Raw genomic sequence first — 14,284 nt, 5'->3', positions numbered from 1 at the left:
TCTCTCACACAATACCTTCCCCTTCATTTTCTCCGTCCATTTCCGCCTTTTACTCTCTCTTCACCTCATCCTCCCCATATCTTTGTCCATATACTCCTTCCCAATCTCTTTCTGTCTGTCTCTTCCTCCCACTTTCCCTCTTCGCATTATCCAATGTTCCAATGTTTGTGAAATCTTATGGGACTTGACTGCTAAGGTCATCAGTCCCTAAGGTTACACACTACTTAACCCAAATTATCCTAAGGACAAACACACACACCCATGCCCGAGGGAGGTCTCGAACCTCCGCCGGTACCAACCGCGCAGTCCATGACTGCAGCGCCTTTAGACCGCTCGGCTAATCCCGCGCGGCTGTTCACACTATCAGCCCCACCCCAATAGGAGGTTGCTGGTTCTTACCCATGTCGTATTTGTTTCCCGATACTAAGTAATATGTGTACCAAGACTGGCTGAAATCGATCCACGGGTTTAGAACGAGCTTTCCGCATCCTGCTTTGCCTCCATATGCGTGTGTCACACATATTTCAATATTATTATCAAAAGAATAGATTTCTACGTACCATATAGAGGAGATGTTGAGTAATAGACTGGCACAATAAAACGGCCTCTACACATGTGAACTTTCAGACTGAAAACAAAACTTCAGCTGTGCTTGTGTGAATATATGTGAGGTTTTTACGTTAGAAGAAGGCCTTTTGGCTGAAACCTCACCTGTATACCAGTCTCTTTCTTGTGCCTGTCTGCGACTCAGCATGTCCTCTGTAAGATGAGTACGAATGTATCCTTTTCATAATATTGTCGTCGATTGTTTCATATATATTTCACATATATTTAACATATCTTACACATATTTCACCTGTTCATCTGACGAATTTTACCCTGTAGTTTCGTTCTCAGGTAGCCCAACGTTTATGACGTCGTATCGTCTGAACTACGTGTCGTACAATGAAATGTGTTTCCAAGTGCATTCATTGGTATACGTGAATACTGCCTGAAAAGTGTGTTACGTATCGAGTTATTTGTAAGGAAGTAATAAATTAAAAGGTAATGCCTGATGCGGCAGTTTTACTGCATGAACGGTGAAAATGTAGTAACCGATAATCATTTTTTTTTTTTTTTCATTATTTTGTGTGGGTACGCGCGGGAAGATGTCACGTAGAGGTTAGAAGTTACGTGTAAAGTTTGTTGTAAATCACTAAGTGTTCTCATTTTCAAATATAGGATGAATATAGTCTGTTTATTTGTGCATCGTGACCTACCCTGTTTTTAACCCACACCTCCTCACCTTCCGGAGGTAGCTGGTTCTTATGACCACAGTGCTTCTTTCCAGTCAGTAGGTGATACGTACACGAGGTTTCGTTGAACTAGACGGAGTAGTTTAGGAGATGTGGAGCATACTTAATACGTACATACACCCACATTTCTAATAAGTATGAATTCCATTTCAAGGCACTCCGGATGGTTACTTCTAGATACTTTACGGAAGCTACTGTTTATTGCGATTTTTAGTCAACACGTTACAGAACAGTAGCGATTGTCTTTGCCTATTTAGGTGCAATAGCTACATTTATTTACGTTCATTTCTAACTTCCACTCGAGCCTCTACAAATCACTACAGCCTATTAGTGTTATAAACCTACACATAACAGCATCGTCCGCAAACAACCTAAATCTACATACGTATAAACACATACCGCACAAGCCACTGTACAGTGCTTGGCAGGGAAACAGTATTAGTGTCCTGTAACACACACGTACTGATTGAGGAAGAAATGATTATCAGTATCCCTCTCTACATGCCCAGATACCTCCCATGATCGCTACGCCAGATATACGATGGTTGTGATTCGAACTTCCAACACTATCCACTGGATCATTTACAGTGATGAGGCTGCTTCATATATCAGTAGCAACCAACCACGTAACATGTTTTTATCAGTAACAGCGTCTTGTAAACCACTCCTTTCGTAGGTGACATACATCTCCTAAGATTTCTCCCAGCCAGGCATATGCTGTTGCTTTATGTAGCCGTTCCACTTAAGGTCACTGTCGATGATTTCTCCAGGGAATTTTATGGTAGTTGTTGTTTCCAGGAGTAGTGTAATAGAAGAGTACTGGATATCTTTTCCTATTTACGCACAATATGTTAGCTTTATTTACATCCAGGCTCTGTAGCAATCATTGAGTAGGTTCTTGTGAACAACTTCTTTAGTAGATGGGTTACATTTCCTTAATATTTCTCTCAGCCAGCCATTTACTTTTGCTTTATGAAGCAATCTCACTTTAAGCTGCTCCAAATGCTTACTCCTAGGTAATTTACGGTAGTTATTGCTACTAGTAGTAGTGTAATAGAGTAGTATGGGATTTGTTCTCCTACTTAAGTAAAATATGTTAAGATCAGTGGATTAACAGTATTTGTGAGAACAGAAATGTTTATTGTGTTTTTTTCTTAAGACCTATGGAGTAATCTTATGCACAATGTCGAGTCCACCACATTTTCTCTGATACAGTGAAACAGTAACAGTCGTCCCAGCACTCTTAGTTGAACAGCTGGTATGATAAATTAAATTCATAAAGGATGTAGATTCAATCAAACATTTGTTACTGATGAAAATACGTACAGAGTAAAATGGATAATAATTCTCGAGTGCAATGATCAAATAAGCATTGCTGCTCAACTTCTAATTGTAGACTGCTTAGTACAGAAGGCCAGCTCTTGTTTTCACCATACACTCCTGTTTTCGTCCGCTCCTCAATTTCCAGTTTTTCTTGCATACGCATAACACGTTAACTCCACTTAAATGAGCTATTTCTTTAATAGTTAATTATTTAAGTCCTTTTGACACATTGTTTCTTTCTCCTGACGCCTGTGGAATACCATTGTTTGTGGAAACTAATCACAATTCGGTAGTATCAATATCTAACAGTATTGTGGAGAATTATTCCCAAAGTGATACATACTGCAAACCTCCAGCCTATTTGGGACGTCTTTCATGATTGTGGTTCTCGAGTAGAGATACGTAAACACATATATGTATTACGACAATCAACCTGCATCTGTTTTGTACACGCGATACCACTTTATACCACCGAAACATCAACTTACGGAGGAAATTTAGCGGAATATGTTTATTAAAGTATCAGTCCCAGTGTATTTGGCTTGGTTCAAATGGCTCTGAGACTATGGGACTTAACATCTGAGGTCATCAGTCCCCTAGAACTTAGAACTCATAAAACCTAAGTAACCTAAGGACATCACAGACAACCATGCCCGAGGCAGGATTCGAACCTGCGACCGTAGCGGTCGCGCGGTTCCAGACTGTAGCGCCTAGAACCGCTCGGCCACACCGGCCGGCTCCAGTGTATTTTTTTATGTGAGATGTCACACCCAAGAAAACATTATATCTCACCCAGGCAACTGCCAACATCATGATCACCTCACCGGTGGCGTTGGTCAGAATTGTGCTGTAATTTGGTGCCAATGTGACATCATTAACCCATCTAGTAACTCACATGAACTTCTGAGCTCTGGCCTTCTTTTTCGCCGTCTGACGACACATTGCTGTTTGAAGAACCTTCGAGCCCGAGGGTGACGTTGCAGGGCGCCACACTTTTGCATATTCTCAGTTATAGGCATCTTTCAGCCAAATTCCAAATATGAATTACAAGGGGGGGGGGGGGAATAACGGGCTTTCAAATAAATTAAACTATAATTCTTTTGCGCAATGCGTATAGTCCAAGAACACAACAAGTAAAACATTCCCGATATAGGAGGGTTGCCCAGAAAGTAATGAACCACAGTTTTTTTCTCAGCCGAAAACAATGCTAAAAATGCGAAACGTTACGTATGTATTATTTGAAGTCCCCGCGTGAGCTCGCCCAGTTTCCGTCACTTCCGACAGATAGCGTAGCTGCAGGACAGTCTCAAAATGGCGTCCGCAGGTGACGTGCCGTCATTGAATGTCACACTGCAGAGAAAGAAACTGTGGGGAATATTCACAAACGCTTGTGCAAAGTCTATGGAGCATGTGGCTATCGATATAAGTACACTTAGTCGATGTGCAGGGAGGGTGAGGTGATCAGAAGGCGGTTCGGCGGAGCTCCAAGATTTGCAACGGTCGAGGAGACCATCCACGGCTGTCATACCTGATATGCTGAAGCGAGCTGATGATGTCATTTGCGAGGACAGACGCATTATGACTCGGCAGTTGTGCTGCATCTGTCAATCAGCAAAGGAAGTTCACACAGTGAAGCACTGGCCCCGCCACCAGGACAAGGATTGGTACCGACAAGGCATACACACCCTTGTTTAGAGCTGGAGGAAGGCCATAGAAGGGGATGGAGATTATGTGGAAAAATGGGGTGTATAGGTACAACACCATTCTTTCGTGTGGATAATTCTCATTACCTTCAATTTCATATTGTTGCGAACAGATGAAACTTTCTGGCAGGAGTGACATCATCATGCATACACTACTGTTTGGAAAAGTGAAGCACCAAGCCCGAGAGATGTTATCACAATGAAATTTATGCCACTGATTAGGAACATGACACAGCATATATGATAAGCATTACAGACTTGTTCACACGCAGTGACTGTGGAAATTCTGTACGGAGTACATCTATATCTACATGGATACTCTGTAAATCACATTTAAGTGCCTGGTAGAAGGTTCCTCACACTTTTCGTTATTTAGTGTCAACTGCCAATTATCGCACCATTCAGATACCTTTTCTAAATCGTTTTCCAATTTGTTTTGATCTTCTGATGACGTTATTTGACGATAAACGACAGCGTCATCTGCAATCAACCTAAGACGGGCCTCCCAAATCGTTTATGTAGATAAGGAACATCAAAAAGCCTATAACACTACCTTGGGGAACGCCAGAAATCACTTCTGTTTTACTCGATGACTTTACGTCAATTCCATAATGAGATTTTCACTCTGCAGCGGAGTGTGCGCTGATATGAAACTTCCTGGCAGATTAAAACTGTGTGCACCGACCGAGACTCGAACTCGGGACCTTTGCCTTTCGCGGGAAAGTGCTCTACCATCTGAGCTACCGAAGGACGACTCACGGCCGGCCCCCATAGCCTTACTTCTGCCAGTATCTCTTTGGAGTGCTAGTTCTGCAAGGTTCGCAGAAGAGCTTCTGTAAAGTTTGGAAGGTAGGAGACGAGATACTGGCAGAAGTAAGGCTGTGGGGGCCGGGCGTGAGTCGTGCTTCGGTAGCTCAGATGGTAGAGCACTTGCCCGCGAAAGGCAAAGGTCCCGAGTTCGAGTCTCGGTCGGTGCACATAGTTTTAATCTGCCAGGAAGTTTTACGTCAATTACTACGAACTGTGTCCTCTCTGACAGGAAATCACAAATCCAGTCACATAACAGAGACGATATTCCATAAGCACGCAATTTCACTACAAGCCGCTTGTGTGGTACAGTGTCAAAAGCCTTCCGGAAATTCAGAAATACGGAATCGATCTGAAATCCCTTGTCAATAGTACACAACACTTCATGTGACTAAAGAGCTAGTTGTGTTTCACAGGAACGATGTTTCCTAGACCCATGTTGACTGTGTGTTAATAGACAGTTTTCTTCGAGGTAATTCATGTTTGAACACAATATGTACCAAAATCCTGCTGCATAACGACGTTAACGACATAGGCCTGTAATTTAGTGGATTACTCCTACTACCTTTCCTGAATATTGGTGTGACCTGTGCAACTTTCCAGTCTTTGCGTACGGGTCTTTCGTCGAGCGAACGGTTGTATATGCTACCTCGTGCTGCAGGCAGAGCCACTACATGTCGTGTCATGAAATTAAAGAGCGACTGAATATGCCGACAATCTGCCGACTGACCACATCCCAGATATGCTGGACAGGCGACATTTTAGGCAAACAGGTAGGTCAGGGAAGCAATAGTACCTGTCGTTCACCGAAGAAGGTTTGCACATTTCTCGCCACATGCGGCCGGGCGTTGTCTCGCTGAAACATGGCATATGGAACGACCTGCAGGACAGGCAGTATCTAGGGCTGTAAAACCTCCCTGATGCAGCGATAGCTGTTCAGATTGCCCTCAAGACAAAGGAGGCGAGATCGCGTGCTTCAGGCAATGGCACCCCAAACAATCGTTCTTAACGGTTGTCCAATATGCTGCTCAACGATACAGTCTTCCCCAGTGGGTTCACCACGGTGACGCCGGAAGCGGAGGCGGCCATCGCTGTAGGACATGACGAAGCGAGATTCATCCGAAAATAATACATTTTGCCACTCATCACGCCAGTGTTGGCTACCACGTGCCCATTGCAGTCTGCGAAGTTTGTGAGTTCTGGTCAGTGGAAACTGATGCGATGGCATGCGTACCACCAATCCAGCCCGCAGAAGACTGTATCGAACTGTCGACACAGACATGTCCATCCGTTACAGTGCTCAAACGTCACGCCAAGACTGTGGACGAAGATGTTCTCTCCGTTATGGCTAAGCGAACGAGACGGCAGTCATCTCGCGCTGTGGTCACGTTGTGTCGTCCAGTACCCTGTTGGCGCCTCTCTGTTGAGGAAGCGTGCCCTGTACGAGATGCGGTGTCACGGAACGATAAAATGGTTCAAATGGCTCTGAGCTCTATGGGACTTAACATCTGAGGTCATCAGTCCCCTAGAACTTAGACCTACTTAAACCTAACTAACGTAAGGACATCACACACACCCATTCCCGAGGCAGGATTCGAACCTGTGACCGTAGCGGTAGCGCGCTTCCAGACTGAAGCGCCTAGAACCGCTCGGCAACACTGGCCAACACTGTTGTTGTTAATCATTAACGTAAATTGTGACCACATTGCTTCGAGTGAAGTCACAAACTTTTGTACAACCTGATTATGACTAGTTTCTAGTCTAATCATGGTGCATGAAAGAATCAAGTTGCAACTACAACCGCTGCTTGATTTCAGTCTTGCATATGTTAATAGAAAATCCGCTTCCTTCCTTTATATCTGTAGACAGGAAACTCTAAGTGTATTCGTATTTTAACCACTCTTATGCTGAATTAAATGTACTGAAATGTAGTGTTATCGGTGTAAACCGTTAAGATGTGCTGATCGTGCAATGTAATAAACATGTATCGACATTCTCAAAGTTGTATATAAAGATGCAACCTGTTCTTTCGGACATGTCCTAAGAAACTGATACCATATTCATGTAGATAAGGCTTACCGGCCGATGATTTTCTTCAGTACAGATGCAGTCACATTGCGCAAACTCTTATGGGAATCGGTAGATTGACTGCCACGAGTAATGAGTATAGTGGGCAGGGGCACTACAAATGTAGTATGTAGACAGTAGGTTGGAAATGTAGGTCTCACGGGGAGCGAGCCCGAGATAAATCCCTGTAGTCGCACTAAGCTCTGTGTCCTCGATGGCTCAAAAAATGGCTCTGAGCACTAGGGGACTTAACATCTGTGGTCATCAGTCCCCTAGAACGTAGAACTACTTAAACCTAACCAAGCTAAGGACATCACACACATCCATGCCCGAGGCAGGATTCGAATCTGCGACCGCAGCAGTCGCGCGGTTCCGGACTGAGCGCCTAGAACCGCTCGGCCACCGTGGCCGGCCCTCGATGGCTCAATCGGATAGAATGTCTGCCATGTAAGCATGAGATCTCGAGTTCGGGTCCCGATGGGAGCACACATTTTCAACTGTTCCCGTTGATATTTATCAACGCCCGTAAGCAACTTATGGTCTGGATTTCATTGTAACTTTATTTGCAAAGTTGTGGCAGACCGGAATTACCTGCTTATCACGAGCAATCGCCTTAACAGGTAGGCACTTTACAATGCGGAAGGCGACTGCGACTTCTAGGTGAATATACAAAGCAGCCCAAAAACCACAAACACCCGTGCGGGTGCGTCAGACTTACGGTCGTTCATTGGCGCGAGTTCTAAAACAGCGTGTGGCTCCCATCCATATCCCCCCAAATCAGCACGTTAAGCTGTCTGAGGAAGTCTGTAATCATGATAACGACACCAGCCTCATAAAAGGTAAAGGTGATATCCATTTCAATATACGCCTACGGTATACATTGCAGTGACTGAATAAAGCTACGCCTACCGACCGTGTTGTGCTTGATATATTGTCACTACAGTTGGTGATAATGCTTCGCAGCGCGACTGACGTGCAATAGACGGACAAGGGACAAAGCACCTACTGACATCGCGCAGTAGGCTGCGGGCTGGACAGTGCCTAACCTCCAGTGTGTTGCATGACGTAGTGCTGATTCCAGCGATAGCGATGTTTCCGGCGTCGAGGAGAGCCGTTGTGGAGGGTGACGGACGAGCACGCATTCTGCGCCGGCCGCCGGCCCGCGGCTGTATGCAGATGAGGCGGGCGATCGGCTGCGGCTGCCGCTGCGGCCGTGGCTACATATGCAAGCAGCACGCCGTGCCTCGCCTGCCAACGGCGCCTCTTTCATTTCGTTCGCCTCCCTTTCACAGTCCGGCCGTGAGCCCTCGTAATGAACAAACTGTTTGTCGTAGAAGTTTGATCTGCCCTCGGATCCACCAGCTACCACTCTCCCCCTCCCCCCCCCCCCCCCGCCCCTCCTCAGATCTTTCGTGGAGTCTTTTCGCCCGTCTTCCTCTTTCGCGACGTCTTCTTCCGGCAAAAACCTGGTGTCATTCTATTGCATTTCACACTGAGAATGAAGATGTAAATTCTGTCTTCTTGAACACTGCAGTGTTTTCCATTACTAAAACTTGAAGAGCCGAGAACTTTATTACGTTATTCTTGATTGGTTGTCTTTTCCCGTAACTTTCTTTTGTTTCAATGTAATTCATTTAAGTCCGAGGTGGCCTGCTCCTTAGAACTACGAGTGAAGAACTCGACTCGGATGGCTAAAACCGAAATGAAATTATGTTAAATACGGAGGTGTCTCTATTCTACCACCTATCATGGTTATTTACCTGTAAAACTTTGCATTTTTGTACGTTTTGTGTGAAGGTTAACGAATCTGAAGACCAGAAATGCCAAAGCTATGTTTTTGTTACACAACGAGAGTATACGGAAAATAAGATCTGATCGGTCGCAAAATGGAAACGACAGCGAAAATCCGATGGTGATTTGCACAGACTGGTTGCACAGTGTCTGTAGAATGACTATCGGCGGCATCACCACGCTCTTTTCAGTTGTGAGCACATAGCAAGCACCTGAAGATGCCTAGAAAAATAGTCTCTCCAGCCCTCTGAGAAATTTAGCCTGATTTCATAACTTTTCCTTCTTCGTGCCCATTATCGGGAGCACACTGCAGGGGCCATGAGGATGTCCCTGCAGCGTTTTCTATGGGAAGCGTTTGATCACTCACTATACAGCCCGGAATTGGCTCCCTCTGATGTTCATCTCTGCTCACATGAACCGCTGGCTATGAAGACACCACTCTGGCACAGATAACGAACTGCAGACCAGCGTAGAGAAGTGGCGAAAAGCACAGACGGCTGCCTTCTGTGACAAGGGTAATGGAAAGTTGGTAAAATGTTAAGAGAAATGTCTAAGTCGGAGAGGAGACTACATAGAGAAATAGCTGGAAGGTGTAGAAAACAGTTGTAAATAAAACATTTTTGATTTTCACTGTGGTTTCCATTTTATGACCTCTCGGACCTTAATTTACGAATGGGATTCGTATACAACTTCTATGCCACTCTGCCTGGGGTCTTGCTAATTTTGAATTGCTGAAAACTGACGTTACATGATCGATATTTCATCATTCATCTTCATGCACTTACCTACTGTCTACTTTCTGCATCGAGATACGCATGTGCTACAAAGATTTAGAATGAAATAAATATTTATGTTGTATCATTAGACAGTATGAGAACTGTGGCTCTTGATATTGGATTACTGCAGTACAAACACACCGGAAATGGTGTAGTGTGTCTATAAGACATTCATTATACTGATTTCTTACACTGTACTTCAATCACGTCGCGTACACTCCATATCTGCACTTTAATTACGATAAGAGAACACTGTACTACAAAACAGTAACTACTATTTTGGAAAATACAACCCTTCATGTTCAAAATGGCTCTGAGCACTATGGGACTCAACTGCTGTGGTCATTAGTCCCCTAGAACTTAGAACTACTTAAACCTAACTAACCTAAGGACATCACACACATCCATGCCCGAGGCAGGATTCGAACCTGCGACCGTAGCAGTCGCACGGTTCCTGACTGCGCGCCTAGAACCGCGAGACCACCGCGGCCGGCAACCCTTCATGTACTTTACGGGTTAGCACGTATGATTCAAGCACATCTTTAGATTATTGTCAAGTATTTCCTTACCAGTGACTCTTGTGAATCTTACGGTCATAATTACCTCTTACACCGTATTGATTCTTCAGTGATTTGTGTTTTTATCGTCTTAGCCTCCCAACATCGATTTATTTAAATACAGACTTTCACAAGTAAATGACTTTGATTGATGGTAGAAAGAATACATCTCCCTATTTTAATATAATTTTTATTCGGTTTTAGCCGTAAGAACTACGGTACTTGCCTTGTCGGGGTAGACACACTGTGCCTGGGCACAATTAGGTAAGCATTATAGTCCGAATAAATAGCTACAGTTTTCCAGAAATAAGGAACTGGTCTTACCTGACTCAAGGTCATGAACACAATCACACGCTACAGAGCCTTGACAAGATACGGGTTCAAGATTTTAAAGCCGCTCCTAGGAATTATTTGTGGCGACACAACAGGATTTATTGTCTTCCGTGCTTCAAATTGAGAGAAGTGTAAATCTATTTACAAAGGTAGTCTGTCCAGCTCTTAGAATACTATAATCAACTCATTTCCATCCTAGTTCGTGCGCTACTTTGCTTACAGTCCGAAATACTGGTGTATCGTAACCCCAACATTTCCTTCGGAGAAATGCAAGACATAGATAAAATTATCTCTTACGTCGTCAGTGAACTGACTTCCTTTGCATTGCCATTTTTGTGTGGGGTCATACAAAGAAGCCACTGAACTCGTCCTGTGGATCTCTGACAGTTTTTAATATCAGATATTTTAGCATGTTGAAGCCATGAATTCAGTAAACAACCGTAAACTAAGAGATTTTTTATAAGAAAAAATTATGTAATAAAATGGAACATCTGCACCCGTCCTTTCGAAAGCTACCACTTTCGGTGATTCAATACACAATGTTCAGGCCTGTATGCATGAACAGTAATGATAGGATCATCATCTTACCAACCATGCAAATACAAAGACAGATTAGAAATAGAATAAGACTCAAGGACAATACTATACAAGTAAATTTACGGTACTCATTTAATAAAACCAACAATACATCCATAGTCACATACCTAAAACAGTATTATATATGGTACTCCATAACGAAATTCCACTCTATACGTTGTTCAAATGTACTGTTTGTTAATTAAACCATTAATTAAATATTCCATGATTAAAACTGGTCACATGAGTGATACATTAAACTTCACAATCCTCAAGTAACCTACTAACCTACAAAAATAAGTAGAAAATGACAGATGTATGAAATAAACTGTAACATTTGAAATAAGTAAATCAAAGAAATATGTAAATGTGTGTAGGTAGTCCTTCCACAAGGAAAGCATCAACAATATCTTAATTTCAATACAGGTAAAGCTATCAAAATGACAATATGAATACATCTGTATGTCATGTCAAAGCTATAAAATGCTGAGGTGCAAACAGTAGAGGGGCATAACTACGTACCATACATAAAATCAATATCAAGACAAGTCAAAATTCAGCGCCATCTATCACAAAGCGAAAAAATTGGTCCAACTAAAACATTCATACTTCTTTACGTACTACGCGAATATGTAATAAAAAAATGGGGGTTCCTATTTAAAAAAACGCGGTTGATATATCCGTTTGACCTATGGCAGCGCCATCTGGTTTCCCCCTTCAAGCTAGACAAGTTTCGTTCTTTGTAATTTTTTCGTTTGACGCTTATTTCGTGAGATATTTGGCCCGGTCACGATTAATGGACCACCCTGGATAGTGGATACGAATAAAGTACCGAATTCTCCCCAACAGTACATGTGTAACTTACTAATGGGCTCAATCCAGAGAAAGTGTACAATAGAAACAAAACATGTAATTACGACATATCCATATATCCTGTACCGAATAAGGTTCAGTATGGTCTGGACATGTGAAGAAAATATTTGTCACACAACGAAAACAAAAACATTAAATAAATGTATGGATCCCACATACATGACTGAGCAATGTTGCAAGTAGTGTAACGGTGTGAGACAACCCCTTACACCAACCTCAGTATAATCTATGTAACCATGTAACTATCTAGACAGCAATTCACTGAAAATTCAGCAGAAATCCCAGGCCTCAAGGTCACATGTGAATAGACAAGTCGAAATGGAGGACAGTCCGGAGAGTGTCAAGGTAGATATTCTGTAATAATTGTCCCCACTAAAACGCACGCCCTGAGCAACTACACTATACCCTACCAGAATGAGTGGTAATAGCCTATGAGGATGCAGTGTCCCATAAGGGATAACTCAGTTACATCAATTCATGAAGTATCTGAAAAATGTTTTCACTAGCAACCCACTCCAAAAAGTTACTCATATATATTTAGAGCATTTAAACATATGTGAACCCACGAACGAAATAAGGTATAGAATTAGATATAGCCATGAATAAATATATTGTAAACCAATATACACCTAATCTTCTAAATCACATTAAAATCAAAACCCATTACATTCATGTAATGAGAATCTGAGATGAAGGGTACTGAGCACAAACATCGTCTGAAAGGGAAACCACATTCTTAATCAACCACTGAGGGGGCCACACAGCATGCCAGTAAGAAATCGTAAATAAATCCAATGTGTCTTTTTAATGTAAGCCTGTGAACATATGATAGCAATCCTTGAGTTGACTGTAAATAGACTACTACAAAAAAAAAAAAAAAAGTCACTGGCAGTGCCATAAATCGTGTCCAGTGGAGTGGCGGTAAATGCAATCCATGTGAAACTAAAGAGGAATGCAAATCATTAAATGCGTCATATAAGACTAAAATAATTTCATGTCGCAAGGAGGGAGACATTCAGCGATATCTAGTGATAATTCCTGGGCTAAAACCAGCAGTTCTACCACCGAGCATGCACCGAGAGGCCAATGATAGCAACATATACATCAGCGAAGACCCTTACACGAAAAATCCTCCAAAGCACGCTACAAACCATATATCAAGGATGAAACCGAGCATGATCTCGTAATCCGCAGCAGTCCGATGACAACTGTGTCATGAAAGAACCAATTACCTGTGGAAGTACTATACAGTCAAGTACATAGTTGAGCAATTATAAAAGCTGAATAAGGAAATGTGACGTGTTGCGTATAAAGAATAATAGATAGTGAGCGGAAAGGGTGGGAAAGAAGAGGGTTAGAGTGACAGCACAGTCATCAAGTAGGGTATAATAGACACACAACAACCCACAAATATTATTTGTGTGCAATTACCATGAGAACAAGGCAGAAATCCCGACAAATACGACATTTTATCAAGAAAGTGTATGTCAACACGGATAAATCCTCTCTGCCAATTACAGGACATGAGGCAATCATCCACATACAAAAAGCACACAGCAGCACCGAGAACACTGAAGAATTCAGCTTAAGTGGTGCTGAGGGGATGAACTCCAAACGACTTCATCGGTGGCCAACGTCTGTGCAATGGTTTTCATAATAGTGCACTTACAGTTAACTCATGGATTGCTGTCACATGTTCATAGGCTTACATTAAACAAACACACTGGATTTACTTATGGTTTCTTATTGGCATGTTATGTGGCCTCATCCCTAGTTAATTAATAGTTATATTTGTCTTTTAGATTATATGTGTGGCCTCTAAGTTTGGTTTGAGATCTGGTTATATGAATGTAATGGCTTTTGATTTTAATGTGGTTTAAAAGGTTAATGTATATTGTGGTTTACAATATATTTATTTATAGGTACATGTAATTCCAAATTTTGTTTTATTTTCTGTGTTCACATACGTTTAAATACATATGTCTGAATTTTTGATTGGCTTCCAAGTCGAAATACGCTCCTGATTCTTCATGAATTGATACTATTGAGTTATCCTTAATGGTGCACTGCATCCTCATAGGCAATTACCATTCATTCTGGTAGGGTATGATGTAGACGTTTTGCTTGTGTCTTCTAGTGGTTACCTTTATTACGGAGTATCTACTTTAACAGTCTTCTGAATG

The 14,284-nt window shown here is 42.4% G+C and overlaps 1 non-coding gene across 1 annotated transcript; it reads left to right on the top strand.

Moving 5' to 3' along the window:
• The first annotated feature begins 5,224 nt into the window (after nt 1-5,224).
• Nucleotides 5,225-5,298, top strand: Trnas-cga (transfer RNA serine (anticodon CGA)). Its single transcript has one exon. It is a non-coding gene; the product is annotated as a tRNA-Ser (tRNA).
• The last annotated feature ends 8,986 nt before the right edge of the window (nt 5,299-14,284 follow it).

Source organism: Schistocerca nitens, chromosome 3 (assembly GCF_023898315.1).
Source record: "Schistocerca nitens isolate TAMUIC-IGC-003100 chromosome 3, iqSchNite1.1, whole genome shotgun sequence".
Classification (NCBI taxonomy): Eukaryota; Metazoa; Arthropoda; class Insecta; order Orthoptera; family Acrididae; genus Schistocerca; species Schistocerca nitens.
The sequence above is the reverse complement of the archived record's forward strand: the minus strand, read 5'-3'. Positions and strand labels throughout refer to the sequence as shown.